Source organism: Euprymna scolopes, chromosome 22 (genome assembly GCF_053919585.1).
Source record: "Euprymna scolopes isolate OS-2025 chromosome 22, ASM5391958v1, whole genome shotgun sequence".
NCBI lineage: Eukaryota > Metazoa > Mollusca > Cephalopoda > Sepiida > Sepiolidae > Euprymna > Euprymna scolopes.
In genome coordinates, this window is record NC_136503.1 from 64,511,659 (window position 1) to 64,534,628 (window position 22,970).

The 22,970-nt window shown below is 35.9% G+C and overlaps 1 pseudogene; it reads right to left on the reverse strand.

Annotated features, from left to right (window-relative positions):
• Positions 1–19,938: 19,938 nt before the first annotated feature.
• Positions 19,939–20,085, reverse strand: LOC145244192 (U2 spliceosomal RNA; annotated as a pseudogene).
• Positions 20,086–22,970: the final 2,885 nt, after the last annotated feature.

Here is a 22,970-nt window from a genome sequence, read left to right on the forward strand (position 1 = left end):
CTGTTACTTTTTTTACTCATATCATGTTTAATGTTTGTGCAAAATTTCAGAAAATTCCGAGCTGTAGTTATTGAGAAACTGCAGACAGACGAACGGACGAAGAGACAAACAGATGAGGGTGAATTTACAGGTCATTGTTTTTGCCTGGGGACCAATAATAAAAATAAAGGCTAGGTTTCGTTCCTGGCCAAGAGAGCAAAATCGAGGAGAAATGCGATTAAAAAAATTGTTGTTAATAATGCGGGAAAGAAAAAAAATAATTTTTTTTCTTTCAAAAAGCGGGGGAAAATTACGCAGAAATCAAATTAATGGTTTATATATATATATATATATATATATATATATATATATATATATATATATATATATATATATATAATACATTAGAAATAGTTCATGCTTACTAAAGAACGTTTCGACGTTAACACATCCCCTCTGGAGTAGCATGGATTAGCTACTTATACCATCATTTAATAACTGGAATTTTAGCAATGTATATTAACACTGTACACAACATTGCGATGTTGTATTGTTCAGGAAATGATTTGTTTTCCTATCATAATAAACTAGCCTAGGTGCCTGGTGTTGTCCGGGTGTTTGGAGGTGTGTGTTCAGTCAAAAAAAAATAGTTTTAGGCAACCCGTACCGCGAAGGAGATAAAGAACGTGAATAAAAAAAACGTGACGTCTTTGCCGTTACGTCTATTGCCAAACCAGAAGTAGCGAAGGTTTAAATTAAGGCTAGTATATCGAAAAGAGGAGATGACTTTAGAAAATATTGGCGAGAAAAGTGACCCCTCCTTGTAGAACAGAGGCCAGTTGAGGATTAAGGAATTAATGTTTTAGCCAGTTTTTCGTTGTTTATCGTCCGAAAGATTGAGTTTCAAAACGATAGCGATCTCGTGAAAACCCGTCACTTCTGTCAACAGTTTTAGACAGGCATACATAAATACATACACACATACATGCATAGATTTAAACAGACAGGTAAGATTTATACAATATATGTTTTTAAATTCTTAGAAAAGAATTAAAACACACGTGTTTTATAATTTTTCAGTAACTCTTCAGTGTGGATGATGATTGTCTCAGCGAAATACGATTCTAACTTCAAATCAAAGTCAACATTTAAACTCATGTCTAAACTTTTGGAACTTATCACCACGACGAAAAGAAAAAGGTTTAAGGGCTATTTATAACTATACGCAACTGTTATAAACAATGTTGAACGAATTAGATCGTTAAAACTTTGTATTCTGCCTTACCTTTGACAATCTAATGATATAACAATGTCTACCATACTATAAAAGGAGATATGAACAATATAGAGTTTCATCGTTTGTATGAGAATCAGCAGCTTGAAGGATGATTGCCTTCCGGTCATACGATTTGAACCTAAGACTCAAATATACATTTAAAAACCTGGCTGAATCCCTAGAAATATTTGCACACTCAATGGTCACAGTGAGAGCTGTATATGTATTTGTTTTGGTTAAGAATAACTAGAAAATATTTCATGTGAAAAAAAAAAATCAATTTTTGATCAATCCAATGTACCAACACACACATACACCGTACACGTATATAAAATATATAAATATATGTGTGTGTATGTGTGTGTATGTATGTATGCATGTATGTAAGTATGTATGTATAATTATATACTTAAATATATATGTGCATATTTATGTTTATATATATATATATATATATATATATATATATAACGGTACACACACAGACACACACACACACACACACATATATATATGCATCTATGTGGATTTATACATATAATAATTGAAAGTTATTAAGTACTTTAATGTAGACTTCATAAGAGTGTAACTTTGAGAGAATCTTTTCAAATCCTGGCTGTTGTGTAAGAACAAAGAGTCTTTGAAAACTTTTACCCGACTTTCGAAGGTCTTTTATTATTAGTCTATAAATGTCTACCGCTTAACACATACCTCCACATCTGTGCGCCGAAGCATCTGACGCACCGCTCTATTGTGAAACACATGCCGGCCTGCTTCCGCACAGCATTGTCGAGATATCGGATTAAGACACGCTTATACCCCTCGCCCGCCCCTTGATGTTCAGCAAAGGGTCTATTCTTCCTCCGAGAGTTCTTGAAGCAACTGTTTGCACGGCCGTGCGCTTTTCGTCATATTAGCTTGGTATTTAACTGTTCAGTTCCTGAGATCGCTCGTGCAAAAGCCATTTAGCGGCAAATGAAGCGTTTGCAAGCGCAGTAGACTATATAAATCCGTGCTCGTCTCCGGATTATGTCTTATATGTTAAAGGTTTCAGATTCTTTTGTACACGATCAGTATAGCTAGCTGTTCAGTACTAAACATTGTTAATATCGGAGATATTGAAATAATACACGGCTAACCTGCATGCCTAAACGTGTATATAGTGAACAATTCAGCCTAGAAATGGCAAATGTATCTTTATTTTCTAATAATCAGTCTCTCTCTTTCTCTCTCTCTATCTTTCTATCTCACTGCGTTTCTTTACATACTCTCTTTTTCTTATCCTCTCTCTTTTTTTCCTCTTTGTGTATCTGTCTTTTTCTCTGTCTGTCTTTACACACACACACACACACACACACACACACACACACACACAGAGGCACACACGCACACACAGAGGCACACACACATACACACACACACACATATATATATACATATATTTCTGTGGAAATATACTTTATTTCCTTATAATATATACCACGTCTTATTTACGAAGCTCAATATTATTAGAGAGCAATATAGTGAATGAATGACAAAAATCTATATTATAAAGTTTATGATATTGATCGTCTTATAATTTGTTCCTTTAATTCAGTTGACATTTACAATTCTTGACAATATCTGTTTCGTAGCACAAAATCAATCACTTAATTATTATATTAATTCGTGAATCTATTTTGCCCTTTACTCATCTGACGAAATAGCAACAATCAATCCATCAAAAGGAAATAAAGTGCGTTTTGATATTTTCGGATTTTAATTATATCAAAATGCAATTTATTTCCTTTTGATGGACTGATTGTTGCTATTTGTTCTGATGAGCATAATAGATTAATTGATTGATATAATAATTTAGTGATTGATTTTAGGATAAGAAACAGATATTGTCAGGAATTGTAAATGCCAACTGAATTAAAGCAATAAATTATAAGAGTGTCAACATCATCAACTTTGGAATATACACTTTTGTCATTCATTCACTATATATATATATATATATATATATATTTGTAGTCGTCGACATACAGTCCTGTTTCGTTGTATCACAACTCATGAGTGCCGCTAGACTAGCATCGCTTCCTAGCCAAGGATTGAACCTAGAACCGTCGAGTATATATATATATATATATATATATGTATATATATATATATATATATATATGGAATGCAAAAATAGGTATATGTCACATAAGTAAAATTACTGCAAATATATGCTGAAACGAAGGAGACTTCTTTTAAGTAATTAAAATAATGTACAGACCGTATTTTAGCCATTGTTGTTCAATAAAAAAATCATGAATTTTAATTTATTAATTAATTCAATTGTTAATTAATTCAGTTGTTAATTAATTCAGTTCAGTTATATTGACCACTGCAACCATAGCTAGTAATTTGACGGACGAGCAGCGTAAAATGATTTTTTAAAAAAATACTGGAAACAGAAAATTGTGGACGTCTTAGAGAGCAGTGGATCGAAACATTTGCAACAGCTCCCCCAAACATGGCTTGCGAGTTATCGATTCCGTGAAAAATTTGAACGAACAGGGAGTATCCCTAATGAGCCAAAAAATGGTCGACCAGTTACTGTGATCCTACTAGACAATCAACTAAAAGTTAGCTAAAGCATTTACTTGGAACATACAGAAATGGAAATACATGGCCTCATCTGAACTTGGTATTGAACGCAGATCTTTAGGCGCCTGATAAGTCATGCCGAACTAAAAATGACTGAGAATATCGCAACAGATGGATCGATTTGCTGCCACGCCTGCTAGAATTAAATCCTATGGACTTAATTTTGAGAGGACTGTTAATAATTATGTTTTTTTGCACTCAGCCCACACACGTTTGAAAACACGAACCAGTAAATGTTGGAAGTTTGTCAGGAAATTAATGCCAATAGGGACCTTCTTCCAGATTATGTATGAGTGTCCGTTCTCGATTAGAAATGTGTATGGATGCTGGCGGCAAACAATTTCAGTAACTAAGAGACTGAAGCCTCTTAACACATGTGTTTTTTATTACATCTTCTACTGGAAGACCAAAAACAAAATGTGTATTAATGCAATATTAATTTGTTTGTATATAAATTCAGTGTGTAAGGTGTTTGCTTGCTTTATTTATGAAAGTATACTTTTGAAACTCTCTCTCTCTTTCTCGTTCTCTCTCTCTCTCTCTCTCTATATATATATATGTGTGTGTATGTGTGTGCGTGTGCGTGTGCGTGTATATATATATATATATATATATATATATATATATATATAAATTGCTTTCAAAGAGCAAATTTGCTTTGCACATTTCATACCACCCAATCTCTTTTAACTGTACTCTAGAAGGTTGCAGTTTGTAGAGTGTTTAATTTTGCATAAAACATCCGTAATTCCACATACATAGTTCTTATTTGTTTTTTTTATTTACTTACATTGCATAAAATTCAGTTTCGGTAAAAATCGAATCGTGTTCTGTTTTTATTTTAAAATGTAATTGTTAAGTAAGTTATAAACAAATTGTTGGCTTTTAAAATCTAATCAAACATAAAATATTTATTTGCGTTCAAAGCAGAAATTAAACACAACTTTTTTTCTTTTAATCATTGATTTTCTATTGAATTGATTAAGGTCAGATTCAGTATAAATCGCATTCCTAATTATTCTCATTTTCAATACATTTTTCAAAGTTTTTAAATTCGATTTGTAAAATACTTGATTATTATTGGTATGTGGCGTGACCGCCTCTGTGAGCGGTAGAGCTCTTAATTAGGGGAAGATTAACACCCCCGAAACACTGAGTAAGGCCGGGCAACTACGTTTGCACTAACTGTTAAGCATTATTAGGTGCACGGGCAGCGGCGGGTAACCTGGCTGAAATGAAGAGTTAAGTTATGAATTTATTTTTTTTTGTAAAACAGACATATACTTTTTATTGTTGGGGAAAAGTGACAAATTCAATGGCGTTAGGAAATCATCACGAATATGATTTCGATTCTGGGGCCAGACTAGAGATCAGGGGTTGACCTCTCTGTTCGTGGGAACTGGACCTGTGAACATCTACAGATTCACCATCACACAGGCGGGAGTTCCCTGGAATGACGTGCTAATTAGTGATTGATCTAGTAAGCGACCCTACCTACCCTATCACCTTCTAATATAAGCGAATGCTCACACCGGAAAATCTGAATTGAGCGGGATCTCGAAAGAATTTAACACTAATCAAAGAGACGCCGTCGCATCCACCTATTCCCCGACCGTCGCCACCGCAAAACACGAAGATATATTGTGTTTTGTAAGAAATTAACATTGGACATTCTATATAAGTTTAAATTATATTTTGTAAATTTGAGTTGAATGAACTCGCAGAATAGAGGCATCTGAGTTTATCTTTCTTTAGTATGAATGAGAATCTATTCACTTCCAGCGTGATACGGCATATCACCCTGAAGGTGAAATCGACGCTGAAACCGATAAACCAGATCCCGCTGCGTCGAGAGAACTCGCGAAGAATTCCCTGCGAAAGACGATCACGACACGTGTGTTAGGGTTCATACCTGTTACCAGCGACCTTGAAAGGTCACAGTTGGTTACCTGGAACAAGGGATCCGTTCACATTTGGAGCCGTGTTACCAGGAGAGCAGACCCTGAGAAAGCATGGAACACGACGTCGGGTCTAATCGCAAGAGCACGCGTTCACATGCAGGCTAAATGCATAACGTCATTTTCAGTACCCATACCTGCTTAAGGTGGCCGTGATAGGAATAGATTTTGTACAGGCGCGAACATTGTCTTAAAGTTATCGTTTAAACACACTTTATTTTATATTGCGATTTCAGCTGAGTCATTGTCGTACTGAAATTGGATACATTACCTGGAAATATGATAAAAAAACAAGGTTGGAACAGTAGGTAATAAGATTTTCTTAAAATAGAGCATATATCCTTTGGTACTGATGGTCTTGTGTATAGAATCATCTTTTCAATGATTCATCCCAAAACTATTATTTTACAAGCTAAAATATCTTTTGAAAGAATAGATCCCGACGTTATCACTCGATTTTCGAAGACACACTTTGTGAGTAAAAATTGAACTCACGCAGTCAAATAACTCTCTGAAACCATGAAAAGACGCTGTTGGATCCGTTAATAATGCTGGTCTTATCTTTGATAGACTTTCCCGATAACAAACGCATTTTGTGCGTCATCCTGATGATATATCGTTGTCACTTAATCATTTAATCTTTTTTAGTGTTGTTCGTCGAGAATGGCGATTACTTTCTTTGGTTGTGAACTTCATGACCGAATTTCCTGTAACGACAAGCTATCATTTTCAGTCCTGAGTTATCTCTCTTTTTTTTTGCTATTCGTTTAGGGTTGCTTGAGCCTATCTTCCTTTCAAGATTGGCTATCTGCTGATATTGCTTACCAATTCTTTTTCTCTGTGGATAAAGAAAAGAATAATTTTTGCTTTCTTTTAAGATGGTAATAATTTTTGCTTTCTTTAAAGATGGTAAAAATATTTATTTTTTTTTCTTTTTTACCGGAAGAATCTCTTTCTCATCTTTTCACTTTTATCTTTCGTAGCATCATTTTTTACATATCGCACATAAGGCCTTGGTAGAAATTTCATAGTTATAATGCGTGACAAGTGACTTATGTCCAACTTCTTTCTAGTGCTACACGTGATATTCAACGTTTTACTAGGTTTTCCAGTGGAGAAAATTGCACACTCCATTGCGTCGCATTGTATATTAGGCGTTACCCACTTATTGTTATTACTGAGAGCACTCATCTTTTTCAAAAACTTGGTATTCAAGCCTTGATATTGAGCAGTCATCATCAGTATCTCCTGATTTTAGTGAAGCGATCCCGTTTTTCAGCCAGTCTATAGGTACTTTTTTATTTATATATTGGATGTGAGAGTTCATCCGGGAAATATTGTTACGCTGTTAGCTGGCAAGTTATTCCAGTTTTCTGTAGAGAAAAAGTCTGTATTCTCTTTCAGTAATTTATATTTTTAAATTTTTCACAATTGGCTTGGGTTTATACTTGTACGGTTTGTCTGCATAATAAAAAATGTAGACGTTTGTATAGTTTCACGAGGACTGAGTTTCAACAGAGTCGTGTTTGTATTTGTATAATCGTTTAAAGGTCTCCCTGCATTCATTAATTATATGATTTACAGCATTGTTTATCTTTTTACTAAATGTATGTTTTCTGTCTACCTAATGTTTTCTACCTTAGGTTTTATATTAGACGGTTTACCCTCGATGTGCATTGTGAATGTCAGTAAAGTTGCCATTTACTGTTTAATCGTCCTTTTTGTAATTGAACTTATATGTGTTTGTGGGTTACGTCATGTTAGTCTTATAAACTGTTTTATATGCTGCAATTCTTGATATTCGTTTTACCTAGCGACCTGTTTCCCGTTTCGTTGCTATTTATAATATTTCTTTTGCGTTGCTAATAAATTTTCTTGCAATTTGCGTGTTGATTTATCTGTTTCTTTCATCCAAGTCCTTACGTTGTTCATATGTTAGGTATGATTACGTTACTAAGGATACGTTCCCAGTATATAATTCTTTGCACCTACTCTTACGCATAACCTCTTTCAAAGGGAAAAGAGGCTGCAATATTTTATCTGTTCTATCGTTATTTTAATAGTAGATTCACAACTGAACACTAATGTATAAACTATCCCCATTATAATGTTCATAACAAATAACTTGTCTAGCTACAACCGATGTAAATAATTTTCCTTTCTCTGCGTATCGAATCCTAAACGTAATATACAAGGGCCAATATTTTTTTAAAAAACTAGGCTGGTTATATCGGGTAAACATTTATTGTCTTCTGCATTGATAGTTTATATATATATATATAAAGCTGAACTTCTGTGTGTGTGGCTGACCACGAATAGGCTCCTATATGGTTGACTGTTATAGAAAACTGATCACATATAATGATAGAAGATGTATCGAGACATAGGAATGGTTATGTTTTATATGGAAGAACAGTGGTTCATTAAAATTGTGAGGTCTGCCTTCGCGCCTGGCCCACAAAGTAAGGAAATAAAAAATAAAAATTATAAAAAAAAGTTTACAAGTGTTTTTGATATAGATGTACATAATAATACTTTGATAAGTATATTTTAACTTAAAAAGGGATGGTATAATAAACTTTTGGGGTCTGCGTTCGCGCCTGGCCTCCATAGAATGGAAATAGGTACCGACTTTAATAAAGACTTTTCATATCTATCTGCGTAAGCATATCTTGATTATTATGTTTCCGTTTGAAGAAATATGGTATAATAAAATTATGGGGTGTTCGTTCGCGCCTGACATCCATAGAATGGAAATTTGTCACAAAGTTTAACAAGGTTTTTTAATATAGATCGACAGAATATTGTGATAAGTGTTTCAGTGTGAACAGGTATGGTATAATAAATTATGGGGTTTATCTATTTTATTTTTACTTTCATCATATTTTGCTTTGGTTTTGATACCCCCAAATTCGACGCTATCTCTTTACCACCCCTCCTTTTCTATAACCTATCATACTTTCATAAATCAGAGTCCATTTTCTGTAGGCTGTTTTTGAACCCGGTCAACGACAGGTACTTTTGCTATAGTATATATATATATATATATATATATATATATATATATATATATATATATATATATATATATATATATATATGAATGTTGAGCTGGATTAAATCCGACGATATGAAATAAAATGGAGGTGGAAGGACCTGGATACTCAACGTTTCGCCCGATTTATGCGGGCTTCTTCAATGACCATCCCTCTTGAATATATTTCAATTAATTATATATATATATATATATATATATATATATATGCGCCTCACTATATATTTATAATTAAATGTCATGTTTACATGGATATATTAAAAATGTTGAAAAATTACTAATATATTTAATTTTTATATTGCTAAAATAGAGACGATATTTCCCTCAGTTCTAGAGTAGGTAATAAAAGCTCCCTTATCTTTTCACTTCCAATTCGAACGACAATTTCATTGGTTACTCAGAGAAAAAGGTTTTTCTACAGATTGCATTTGCCAAATAGTAAAGAATAGTTGTTGTAAAATTAAACATGGCGCCCATCTACATTCTATTCTCTAAAAACAATGAGACTGGTCATTACTTATCACAGTTATACGAACCAGGTATTCCATCGGAGTTAACAATGATTTCCCACCACTCAATTGATAATTGTACAATTGATGTTTTACGTATTCGTACCGACCTATATTTACAAGAGTACGAGTAACATTCAAACACAGACATAGGTCGGTGACTAAAGAAAAAAAAAAAACAACGATAAATTTAGACGAATACATGTACAGATGAGATAGTGTATGTTGACCGGCTTTGTTTTCTTGCAACACCCATTTCGATGTCCACACATATTTATCTTCTGTCTTTTCCTTTTTCCTTATTGTTTTTACTAATTGCATTACTGTTGCTAATACTACTTTTACCAAGACTATTATTATTAATATTATGTTTTTTTTTATATCAATATTATTGATACGTGACTGTTACGCTCGAACTGTGTTTGTTGCAATTCAAACCTTTCTCGGACCTACACTCGTCAGGAAGCACGGTCGTCATACACCGGCGAAAAGGAATAAACAAACAAAAATAAATCCTACTCAGCTTTTCTTCTTTTTTAAACCCAAGTCGTTTATTACCGTGTTTCTCTCCCCCTGTATCGACACCAGCTTAAAGAGTTTCTAGCTGCTACTGTAGGGCTCATCTGGAACTCGTTTTCTTTCTTTTCCTACAACATGCCGATTGTAGACAGCCATTTCTCGTCCTCGACTTTAAACGCCCATCCTTTTTAACTGCACGTTTTCTACTCCCTTCACTTTACACGTCCATCATTTCGGCGCCGACTTTGTTCCCCCCCCCAACCACGTGGTATCCTTTTTACCTTTTTCTTCAGACGAAAGCCCGATCACACTTGCTAATTTACATACGCGTTCAAAAGCTGCTACTGTTGCTAATGCAATCGCTTACCACCCACCATTCGGCTGCTACAACTGCTATTTTCATACGCGCTCTGTTACTTTATTAATGTTATTTTTTTCTGACACGGGTCGACGCCCTGTTTGCGCGAGAATCGATTCCAGGTCGTTTCATAGTGACAATTACATTGCTTTAATTTCCCATTTATTGCGGAGGCGGCACATGTTTTTTAAACATTTTGCATATTTTTCTAGTTAACTAATGTGCTTAGTTAAATTGAGTGATCTAATTAGAGCCAGTGTGTCTACATGGTTATGCCGCATCTCGATTTGAAAATAACGACGTTTTAATCAGCTCTGAAGCAGTCCTGTAGTATTGTATTCCACAGTCAGGCGGTTCTGGAGACGAAACTTTTATCATGAAATGTACGTTTAGTTTCAAGCACAGATAGATAATGGGGCAAATTGTTGGAAGTTATTGAAGCCAGACGAGAATCTGCTGCGAATGCCATACAAAATGGAACAACTGTTGAGAACCTGCCATTAAAATACTCATAGACAGAAATAGATTTGTAATATCTCTTCTGTTAGAAGAAAGTAGTAAGGTGAAAAAGAGGGCATTGTTCGCTAGATTTCGAAACCGGTTTTAGAACCTGTTATGCCAGTAAAAAGGTACTAAGTCAACTCACGAAAATCAAACTAGATCATAGTCTATAGATGTATATGATCAGTAATTATGTTTATGATAAGGAATTAGTAAGATTTTCGATTAATTCGAAAGTTCATACCATGTCACCGCTCGCGATTTTGTCGTTGTCTTTTGGAATTTATGCAAGCATTACCATTCAGCTTTGTTAGTAATATCCGTTCCTATGTCTCTTAGCGTTCAATTACCAGGTGGCCATTTTGAATAGCATCTTATTAAAGCAGCTGAATACGTCGTTCGAGTCTAGACAATGAGTAATACTTTAATGATTTTTTCAAAATTACACCTTCTGTAACGATTACGTAATTGTGCTCGGATAATCATGTGTTTGCGTTTGTTAATAGGAGAAAGATAATAGGCAGCGTTTCCTCTCATTATTCGTCTACTTCACAAATATGTTTCTGCAGCATATCAATGTTATTTATGTTTCAATTAGTGCTTCCATGTTTGTTGTTGTCCTCCTCCCCCTCCTCCTCCTCCTCCTTATTCTTCTTCTTTTTCTTCTTCTTCTTCTCCGCTTTTGTTTCCCCCCCACCTTTCTATAGATCATCATCGTTTGCTATTAACTTACGTTAACTTATTATTTTTGTTGCTTTCTCGTTCTTGCCCTCCTCTTCTCTTAGAGGATTCATTAGCAGCTATTGTAATGCCCCGTTTTCATCACTCTCATTGTACTCTTCTTCTTTTTCTTACTTAATCTAACCATTTATTTGTTTCTTCTTCTTCCTCACTTCCTTTCCTTTTTCTTAATGCTCTTTCTTTTTTTGTATCCAAACATCCATCAAGTCTTCTCCGCCCTCACATTTTCAGACTTTCACATACACAATTAATACCATATTTACTACTACTGCTGCCACCACCACCGCCGCCGCCGCCGCCGCCGCCACTACTACTACTACTACTACTACTACTACTACTACTACTACTACTACTACTGTGGATCATTATGATGATTCTGCTGCTAGTTTAATTCCATTTCTTTTCAAAATCCATTCTCTATATTCCCAGTCATTATTTAAGTGTTCTTTTCAATCCTGGATAAAATAACGTTCTGTTCCATTGCCTTAAATATTTGACATCCATGCTAGCAACACTGTCGCCATATTATATATCTACCAGCATCCTCGCCACTCTCTCATTCGTTTATCAACATCATTATCATCGTCATCGTCATCCTCATCGTCGTCCTCGTCATCATCATTTAATTGTTTACGTCAGTTCAGAATTTCATCAAATTAGTCAACCTCCTCCTCCTCCTCCTTTTCCTCCTCCTCTAAATCTTCCGCATGCGCATTCCGTCTTTCAGAGAACTAATTCTGCAGACAGGAACCAAAAGTTTTCTTTTCCAATCTTCTCATTCCAAAATATCGATCATGCCCCACTACCCGCGACCTCACTGCACCCTCCCCCCGCGTCTATCTAATAAATTGCCCGTCTCATTCATTTGGTTAGTAACGGAGAGAGAAAAAAGTTTTAAATAAAAATTACAAAAATAAAATTGTCATTTTCCACAAAAAATATATAAACTTCTTTGCCACAAGTATAAAATTCATTTAAAATTCGTCGATGTTTTCTTTTCCTTCCATCAAATTTTAATGAGTATTTCGTATATTGCGTCCTTAAGTTCAGATTATGTATGATAGTAAGATTTTATATTTTTTATACGGCAAAATCAAGAAACGTTTCTATTTTTTACTAATTGGTTCCTTCCAGGACAAAAGACACTCGAGCATTGACAACGCTCTATAACGACTACACATTTTTTTCGCGTTGTGGCAAAAGTTTTAACAATTGCTCTTCTATGAAATTTGAGTAACAGTAAGTTCTTTCTCCAAGTATTTCAAAATTCTCCGCACCATTCAAGTGGGAGTTTGGTCGATGTTCTTCACGTCTCTAGTGTTTTCATCATCCTTGATTCTCCCCGACTATTTCTTGAGGTATTAGCAGAGACTGGTGCAATCATATTGATTTCTTGTAATTATAATTATTCACTCATAGAAGTAGTCACACAGGCCATCATCAAGGATTATTCTTTAAAGCAACGTGTGGCGTTCTCTATGTGTGAGTAACCACAATTCTCCCCAGCTTTCCAGTACTCTCCGCCTCTTTAGATTACTATTGCTGATGAATTTGCGTTATCGCAACAACAGCTTACCATTGATTTTTTCGTTGGAAGCGACTATTGGTCTTCATCGGAATTTGGGTAGCGAAATGTCTCTCCAAGGGTCTAGTCTTTTTTTTTTTTTTGCATTTCTCCAGCGGAGGTCTCGGTAGTGCTTTTTCTCATGTGTCTTTCCATCCTTATTAACCCTCCTTGCTTATTTTGTGTGACGTCAGTTTTTGTTGGCACACACACACACCCACACACACACACCCACACAAACACAGACACACACACACACACACACACAAATGGAGGGAAGTTAGGCGCGCAGTGGGGTTAACTTACAATTATACAGTTTTAGTTTTCATGATTCCATATGATGCTCCTTTGTGTTTCATATCTGTAGCAGTTTCTGTATATTTGGTTTGCACCTGTAGCTTCATATTATTATTATTATTATTATTATTATTATTATTATTATTATTATTATTATTATTATTATTATTCACTCGCTACGTGTTTTCACACCGACTATAATCAAAGAATCCTCTTTGAGAACAACTTGGGGCGTTCCCTGGAGAGAGTGACAACAAGTCTCCCCAAATTTTCAGTACCCTCGCTTCTTTAGATACCATTTGTAAATTGATTTCTATAATCGCAACGGCCGTTTACCGTTGACTTTTCATTGGTAGTGTATATTAGTATTAACTGGAATTTAAGTGCTAGTAAGCCTTCTCAAGGTCCCAGTCGTCTTCACGTTCGCCCAGTGAAGACCTGGTCAGTTATTTCTCTTTTGTGTCTTTCCATCTTTCTTAACCCCTACGAACATTTGGGTGCGGTGCCAGTCGTGGTGACACTAGTTTTTATGAAGGGAAGGAAAGAGAAAGGGAGGGGAGGAGGAAAGGAAAGAGAGGAGAGGATGAAAAGGAACGGGGAACTGGCACTTTTCACTTTTCGTATACCAGTTCTCTTGGTTGCGTCTTTTTGTTTTACTTCCGTTACAGTTTCTATATACCCGGTTAGAATTTATTGCTCATGTGAACTGTTGCATAATATCAGTACTCCTGCCGATTCAGATTTCTCTTAGTCTCTTTTTCAAGTCTTTTGGAACTGTTCGTAGTGTTCCTACAATTATTTGCATTATATAAATTTTCTTCAGGTTCTATATACATTCCAGCTCTCTGGCAAGTTTCGCATATTGGTTTCGTTTTTCTCTCTCTTTAAAATTCACTTCTTCGTGAACTGGGACGACAAAATCTACTATTTGGCAGTTCTTTCCATCTTGTTTTAATCATGTCATCAAATTGGAAAGAAACTTCTAATTTATTATTGTTATTATTATTATTATCATTACTATTATTATTGTTATTATTATTATTATTATTATTATTAGTAGTAGTAGTAGTAGTAGTTGTAGCGGTAGTAGTATTTTCGTAAATTTTAAATATAAGTTTTCGTAATTTAAGACGTAATATGTGTGTGTGTATGCGTGTCTCTGTGTATGTGTGTGTATTCGTATATATTTTAATAAAAAAAGTTTGCATTTAGTGAGTAAGAATATGGAATATCAGTAATAGAATGATTTAGAACTATGATTTATTCAGAAGACGACTTGGTAGATATTTGTTGGACTTTACAGTGGGAACTGTATTTTGTAGTACTATATAAAACTCTTACTAACATTGCCTTGTTACGCTATTTGGTAATTTAAGGAGTTGGAATGAGGTAACAGAAGCCGTTTTTGAACTCAGCGTTGCCAAGAAGCAGCGAGATTTGCTTTATGAACATCTCTGTATTATATTTCGTAATTTAATTGGCTAATAGAATCTTTTGTTCTACTAAGAGTTGCCCGGATGGGCAGTGATATGGCCACGGGGATAGGGTTGGGTTAAAGAACTTTAGATATGCGGTTTCAGTGTTTAGTGTACTTGGTTCCATGTAGTGTTTCATGTTTTGCCTTTGAAGCAATTTGTCTGCCCCGCATATTTTGCTCCTGTATGTTAGTTTCCATATTCAAGGGTTTTTTCTTAATATTTCAGCTATTTTCATAATTGTTGTTCGTTATGTTTTTGCAGTCATTCATTTGATTCTTCTTCTTCTTCTTCTTCTTCTTCTTCTTCTTCTTCTTATTATTATTATTATTATTATCTTAATATAAATTTACTTTATGTTCGGATGATTTATGCGTACTGATCTTTTACGCGTTTACCTCTTCATTTTCATGTTCGCGGTAAAGTTTGTTGTTCATTGGATGAAACGCTTTATCTTCTTCTGTCCATATTTGGTCATTAGCGTTGCTAGATGAATAAAAAAGTTTTTCATGCAAGAAATACACATGTAAACGTTCGCTAAGGTTTCTTGAAGGTTTAATTTAAAGAGAATGAATTTACTAAAAATTGAAACTGATGTTATCTTAATAATTATTTACTTCTTAAACTTAACTTAATAACTTGAAAAAAGAGTGAGACAGACAAATCCAAATCTAAGTAATTCGCCGAGATAATTAATTTTCTATATTTATTTAGATATACGTATCTCGTTCTAATTGCTACTCGAGTAAGACCCCTCAGTTTCCTCTCTCAAAATCGTGACGTAATTCGCCATATTTTCATATTATTCGACCTATATCTGATTAAATGTATTAAAAGTTGTAAAAAAATGTTTTATACGGCCTATATTGTCCGTTGATAAAAATAAAAAGTAGAAAAATGGTATAAACTTCTCTTTACATACTTACGATCTCGTCACATGATAAACAACTCACATACTTCCGGTTTGGGATAAAATAGCTGACTTCACATGCCACAGCCAGTTTGGAGTTTGATGTTGGAGTACCAAGTTTTAACAGAATTCTTATGAGTTTTGGAGTAGCACGTTTTCACAGTAGAGTATCGAGTTTTGACGACGTAAATTGTTAATTAAAAATTGTAGCATAGTTAACTCTTAACTATTTAACCTTTGTTTAACGCGTTTGACCTCTGCCTTTTCATTCGTTCCTGGGGAGGATAGCAGTTTATAGTTCTGTCTTATGATAATATAAAATTCACACTAAATAATCGCTACTGATGCTGGTTACTTTTTATGTAACGCATGTATATGTAAATAAAGTTAACTCAACTAAGAAATACGTTAAGGAAACTGCAAATTACGAATCGCTTAGTACGTAAAGTTAGTTAAGCGTATTAAGGAATAGAAAATAAGTTTAAAATCAGAGAAGCAAAACAAAAGTATTTTTTCGAACGTTTCAAAAACCTTTCAAAACTAAATAGAATCTTTAGATAGCAGATCACGTGGTGAGCTAAATTCAGACAGTTAGTAATGCGGCGTTGACAGGTGTCAACGTAGAAGCAATTGCGTTTTAGAGTTAAAAAAATGACATATTGCTGATGTCAAAAATTCAGTATATCCTGAAAATGAAATGAAAAATTGACAATTTCGTTTATCAAAATTTGAAAGAAAACCATTAAAAATAATATCTAATATAGATATGTGTATATATAATACCAGCCTTACTATTACAGTTGGCGGTCATGGAAAGTGTGCTTCATAGACAAGAAATGACTCGAGTTGTCTGAACAAACTATGCACCCCTGCTGGTCTCGAAGCATTATAATGAGCTGCCTTTTACAATGCAGAGACTTCTTTTGTTTGCCTGGGGATCTCAAACTGGTTGGAGCGAGATAACTCGGAATGTAGTTTCTATGTCGACCGTTTGACTAGAGGAACTGAAAATACTTAGGCTGATTCTAGGCGCCAGTTCAAAATTTCTGTGGAGAATAATTGTTAATACAAGCTTGGATGTTTAATTCATGTGCAGCTGAGATATTTAGAGATAATATATCTCTACATGTTTATATGTGTGTGTGTGTGTATATATATATGTGTGTGTGTGTGTAAGCTGAGAAATTTATAGATAATATATCTCTATATGTTTATATATAGAGAGATGTAGAGATATATTATCTCTAAATATCTCAGCTACACACACACACACACACACACATATATATATATATATTATATATATATATATATATATATATATATAGAGAGAGAGAGAGAGAGAGATAGAGAGAGAAGGAGGCAGAGGGAGAGAGACAGTGCGAGAGGGGAAACGATAGATGGATTGTTTTATACTCAAATATTAGATTTTTTTAATTTGTTCCCATATAAAATGATCTGCCATTCACCATTTTGATGCTAAATTCTGCTGATCGTATCGGACTACTGGATTAAGTATTTTAATTAACAAAATAAGAGTTTTGGATACAATCAGTTACCATAAAAGAAGAGATGTTAAATTTAATATTTATACGTCTCGAGAGGCAACCACAACCTTGTTGGTTAACCTCAACCAATGCTGGTGTAGAATTTACGTATGAACTTCTTACAGTTACAATAGCCTTCTGCAACATCCTTTAACATTGCTTTCAATATAAGGGCTATATCCAATCATGGTTTAACATTTCTAAAAAGTGTATTATTGGTTTAATTTCTGTGGCCTCACTTTCACTTTTCTTATGTTAGCGTTTAGCACTCACATTCCATAAGCAAGTCTTTTGAAAAAACGGTGAAGAATGGTCCTTTTCTAGGTTCACATCTATCAATTTCACATCGTTATCGTTGACTGGTTTTTGACGTTAAAGAATGTGTTTTTAGCACTTTTCCTTAAGTGGCTTCATGCTGTATCTTGAGTGATTGCCATAAAAGAATCTATTAATATTTATAATCACCCTAATAATACATTCATTTGAATCTCTATAATACTATTATATCGAAGAAATAGACAAATTGTTTTACGATTTGGTAAACTGAATATATACTTAAACTCAAACATTATTAAGTAACCATCGAAACGTAAAAACAAATGCCGTAGAAATCTAATTAGTATCCACTTGATTATAAAGAAACTCCACTTCTTTTATTTATTTACTTGATGGTCACTCTAGAGTAAGGGTTTATGAGTGTGAAGTAGACACTAAGACAGTACCGTGATGACCAGTAATAGTGAAACCTGGGTAGAGTTAAATTGTTACTACGAGGGCGGCACAACGACAATGCAGTAGTCAGCTATAAAGCAGCCCTAGTGTATTGTATTCCACAGACGGACAGGTATTATAAAAAAATGTTTTTCATTGAAATTTTTGGCTTAGTTTCAGACACAGATAAAGAGTGTTGAAAAATGGTGACCATTGTTGTACCTATTTACAATGCCTCCCACGGGACAGAGTTAGACACCAGGGTCGTTTTTTAACGTGGAGAAAAGGTACAAAAATAAAAAATTGTCTCAGTCGTGAAGGATTTCTCCTCCACTGAAAGAGAACGAGAAATGGAAGCGCCGCATCTGAAGAACAGATGGCATTTATTTGCTCCCCCACTGAGCAAATTAGGCACAAGGCCGTTTTTAATGTGAGGCAAAAACCAGATCCCCCAAAAGTAGGCAAAAAGGGGGCACTCTGGTTACCAAAAATAATAATTGTCCCAGTATAGAGGGTTTCCCCTCCATTGACTGGTACAAATTATCTTAAGTGCAGCATCTGCCGGAACAGATGGTATTTATTTGCTCCCCCACCGAGCAAATTAGGCACAAGGCCGATTTTTAATGTGAGGAGTGAAGGGAGGGGGAAGGGGAAAAGGGGACCAGCTCCCGAGAGGTGGGAAATGGGAGCTGGTTAAAGGTCAGACATGTGGGGTTGCCCCCACATCTGGTCTTTGCTAGTCATAGCTTGCAGTATCTGCCGGAACAGATGGTATTTATTTGCTCCCCCACCGAGCAAATTAGGCACAAGGCCGATTTTTAATGTGAGGAGTGAAGGGAGGGGGAAGGGAAAAAAAGGACCAGCTCCCGAGAGGTGGGAAATGGGAGCTGGTTAAAGGTCAGGCATGTGGGGTTGCCCCCACATCTGGTCTTTGCTATTCATAGCTATTCCTAGCTAGGCATAGCTTGCAGTATCTGCCGGAACAGATGGTATTTATTTGCTCCCCCACTGAGCAAATTAGGCACAAGGCCGTTTTTTAATGTGAGGTAAAAACCAGCTCCCCTAAAAGGGGTCACTCTGGTTACCAAAAATAATAATTGTCCCAGTATAGAGGGTTTTTATTTAAATGCTGCCCACATCAGCATTATGTGGCACAAGGCCGGAAAGTGGGAACCCCGCAGGCTCCCCTAAAGGAGGGGCACTCCTGCAATTTTAAAAATTGCCTGAGTAACCCCGTCGGCATTCCCCGGTCGGGGCGCCTCAGGCAGCAAGCAATAAAATTGCCCCACCGGAAAGCCCGGTGGCAAGGCCTGGGAGGGTGGACCTCCTAGGTATTACCCAGGCGGTTCCCAGTATAGAGGGTTTCCCCTCCATTGACTGGTACAAATTATCTTAAGTGCAGTATCTGCCGGAACAGATGGTATTTATTTGCTCCCCCACCGAGCAAATTAGGCACAAGGCCAATTTTTAATGTGAGGAGTGAAGGGAGGGAGAAGGGAAAAAGGGGACCAGCTCCCGAGAGGTGGGAAATGGGAGCTGGTTAAAGGTCAGGCATGTGGGGTTGCCCCCACATCTGGTCTTTGCTAGTCATAGCTAGTCCTAGCTAGTCATAGCTTGCAGTATCTGCCGGAACAGATGGTATTTATTTGCTCCCCCACCGAGCAAATTAGGCACAAGGCCGTTTTTTAATGTGAGGAGTGAAGGGAGGGGGAAGGGAAAAAGGGGACCAGCTCCAGATAGGTGGGAAATGGGAGCTGGTTAAAGGTCAGGTATGTGGGGTTTCCCCCACATCTGGTCTTTGCTTGCAGTATCTGCCGGAACAGATGGTGTTTATTTGCTCCCCCACTGAGCAAATTAGGCACAAGGCCGTTTTTAATGTGAGGTAAAAACCAGCTCCCCTAAAAGGGGTCACTCTGGTTACCAAAAATAATAATTGTCCCAGTATAGAGGGTTTCCCCTCCGTTGACTGGTACAAATTATCTTAAGTGTAGTATCTGCCGGAACAGATACTACACTTTGATCTTGGCCAAAAGGCCATAGAAAATTATTTGTGCGAATGTTCTTCAGGGGGGGACCATATATTTAAGATTAATCCATCACAAACAATAAAAGTAACAGTAAAGCAACGACAGACTCGTTACGTCTCCTCCGTATTAAAAAGAATACTTAGGTAGGCGAAAAGAATCTCGTCTACTATATATTGAAGACGGTTTCATACCTTGTCTAGGAGGGAAAACGTACTCTTACCAGCTCCTTTCCAGACGTTGCAACAATACGCATGGCTATGGATACAATCGCTTAACTTGTAAACCTTAGGTGATGATGAACCCAGTCGGTGTACTATGGTTCTTCGCTTTTATGACATATTAACTTATGTTGGGTGAGTTATTGTCGAATTAATTCCTCTTAAGTAACGTATGTATGTATGTGTCAGACATTAAATATGTTGAATTATTTACTGAATGTACAAATGGCCCGTTCGATCGCAACTACTACACGTATTTATTTGAAGTTGATTGCAGTCGAAAACATATTTTTATATTTTAAAAAGTTTTCAGGTATAAATTGTATATATATAAAGCAGTAGCGTTTTGTGTGTGTGTGTGTGTGTGTGTGTGTGCGTGCGTACACCTCTCCTTCAGTTCTGGGGAAGAAACTATGAGAGTAGACAGTCTTTTTTACATCTTTGGATCTCTACTGTGTAGGGGTGGGATTTTGCTCATTGCCGGGTTTGTCAGAGGTATTTACATCGAGCGGATTCAAGGGCTCGTGGTTCGTCAGAGCATCCGCCATTAAAAAACCTGTAGAGTGATGCAACATTTCATCGATGGGACAGAGGTTGAATCTTGAATGACAGTTCAGGACCTACTAGGTTGGCGATTCTCTTTTGAACCCTGTCCAGCAGCGAGAGACTAGTAACAGGTGCACCAGCCCAAATGCGACATACAGTAGCGTTTGTGTGTGTGTGCGTGTGTACGTACGACACTTCTACAGGCCAGATGACTACACCGATCAAGACCAAACCTGGCATGATGATCGTCCCCTACCTACGACTGGTGCACAGCATTTTACAAAATAAAGATCCAAGGTTAAGGTCAAAGCCTATGTACATATACTCTCTTATAGCTCACAATACTGGGGCGATCATAAACAAAACTAGTATGCTGATGATCGTCGACCTAGAGGTTTTCAAGTTCAAGGTCAAAGATTAATGTCGAGACTTTGCTGTACGCTCGAGCATACAGTAAACTCGCGTGCGAAGCGCGGATATCTTTCTTAGTTTCAAATAAGTTTTTCTTCTATATTATTAATAGTGTTATTTTTTATTCATCTTTTATAGAAAGACAAATACTTTGTATTTTACAATCTAATTTACATATGTGTTTATAGTGTTTTTCTCATGAGCCGAGTTCGTTGAGAAATAATTATTCTTGCTCTAAATACTCACAGAGCTATTAAAACGTGAGTGTATAACTGACTCAAAGATGAGGTGGTGAGAGTTTAGAATTATAGATAACGAATAGAGATTGATAAAGTAACTAAAGCTTTTAAATAACAACTATTTAAAAGTATAATGAAATATTCATATTATTCAATATTATCACTAGCAGGGAGACCAGGCATTACACGGGATTCGCTTAGAATCAACGAATGTTTCACCTTCTATATTGTGTCATCCGAAAACGGTACAATCGCCAATTTTTCAATCAAATCGATTTTTTTTCTATGAACACTTCCTGTTTTATAGCGTAGCCTCGTTTTTATTTTGATATCAGGAAAATGTGATTCAGTTCTTCTCGGCTATTATCGTAAACTCCCGGAAGATGCCAATGAGATATCGCTTTCAAACCGGGTCGTGAACAACAGCAGTGCGCATTGGTTTCATTTATTTAAAAAAATATTCAGCTAAAAAGAAACATAATGCGATAATTTTACACTCGCGGAATTTTCACAAAGTCCTGCACGTAAATGTACATTAAAACATATACGTTGCCTTTGTACTAATAATTTCGTCATTTTCATAAAAAAGTGTTTGCCCGAGCTCCAATCTATGATACCCCCTCGCCAAACTTTCACGAGAAACACTCGTCTAGCTGAAAACGCTATCGATAATTTCCCCTGCTCTTTATCTGTGCCTAGACCGAATCATAGATTCAATGAACAAAGTTTCTGTCTTAGAACGGTGTGCCTGTGGACCTGTCTTCCATTTTCCTGCTTTCCGGCTGGCTATAATATGGCCGTCTTCAAGTCCAATGCAAACGAGTTCTTGATGAGCCGCTCCACTTAAGTTAACACATTTACCGAATATCCACTACTAAAGATTACTATGATTTTGATACTGTACACCCTTTAATCCTTATCCTAGAGTGGCCTATGAACCTCGATAAGTGGTGCCACTTATGTAAAAAAAAATTGATTCTACACAGGTTGGTTTTCATGAGTGTTTTTCGTTGTATTTTTCCCGTCATTCCTTTGATTCTTCTTCTTCTTCTTCTTCTTCTTCTTCTTCTTCTTCCACTACTACTACTACTACTACTACTACTACTACTACTACTTGTTATTATTATTATTATTATTATTATTATTATTATCATCATCATCTTGTATCAAAATCAATAAGTATATTTGTCGCGGGATACAACTGTGCACTCTCTAAATTGTTTGATTGACAAATCTTTGACTGGCGTGTGTTAGCATAGAGAACGCCATGTTATGGGTCACACGTGGACAACATTAATTAAAGGTTAAGTGCTTAGTTGCACGCCTTCTCGGTTTTAATTACCACCGCTGGCTAGCCTGCAACGAAATGAAAGCCAAGGGGACTAAGTATTCTCTGCCTGTACACACCCTCATTGAAAACCCATTCATCCTTAATGCATTATTTTTTCTTCCGATTTCAAATGATTCACGCCCATTGTAAAAAAAAAAAAAA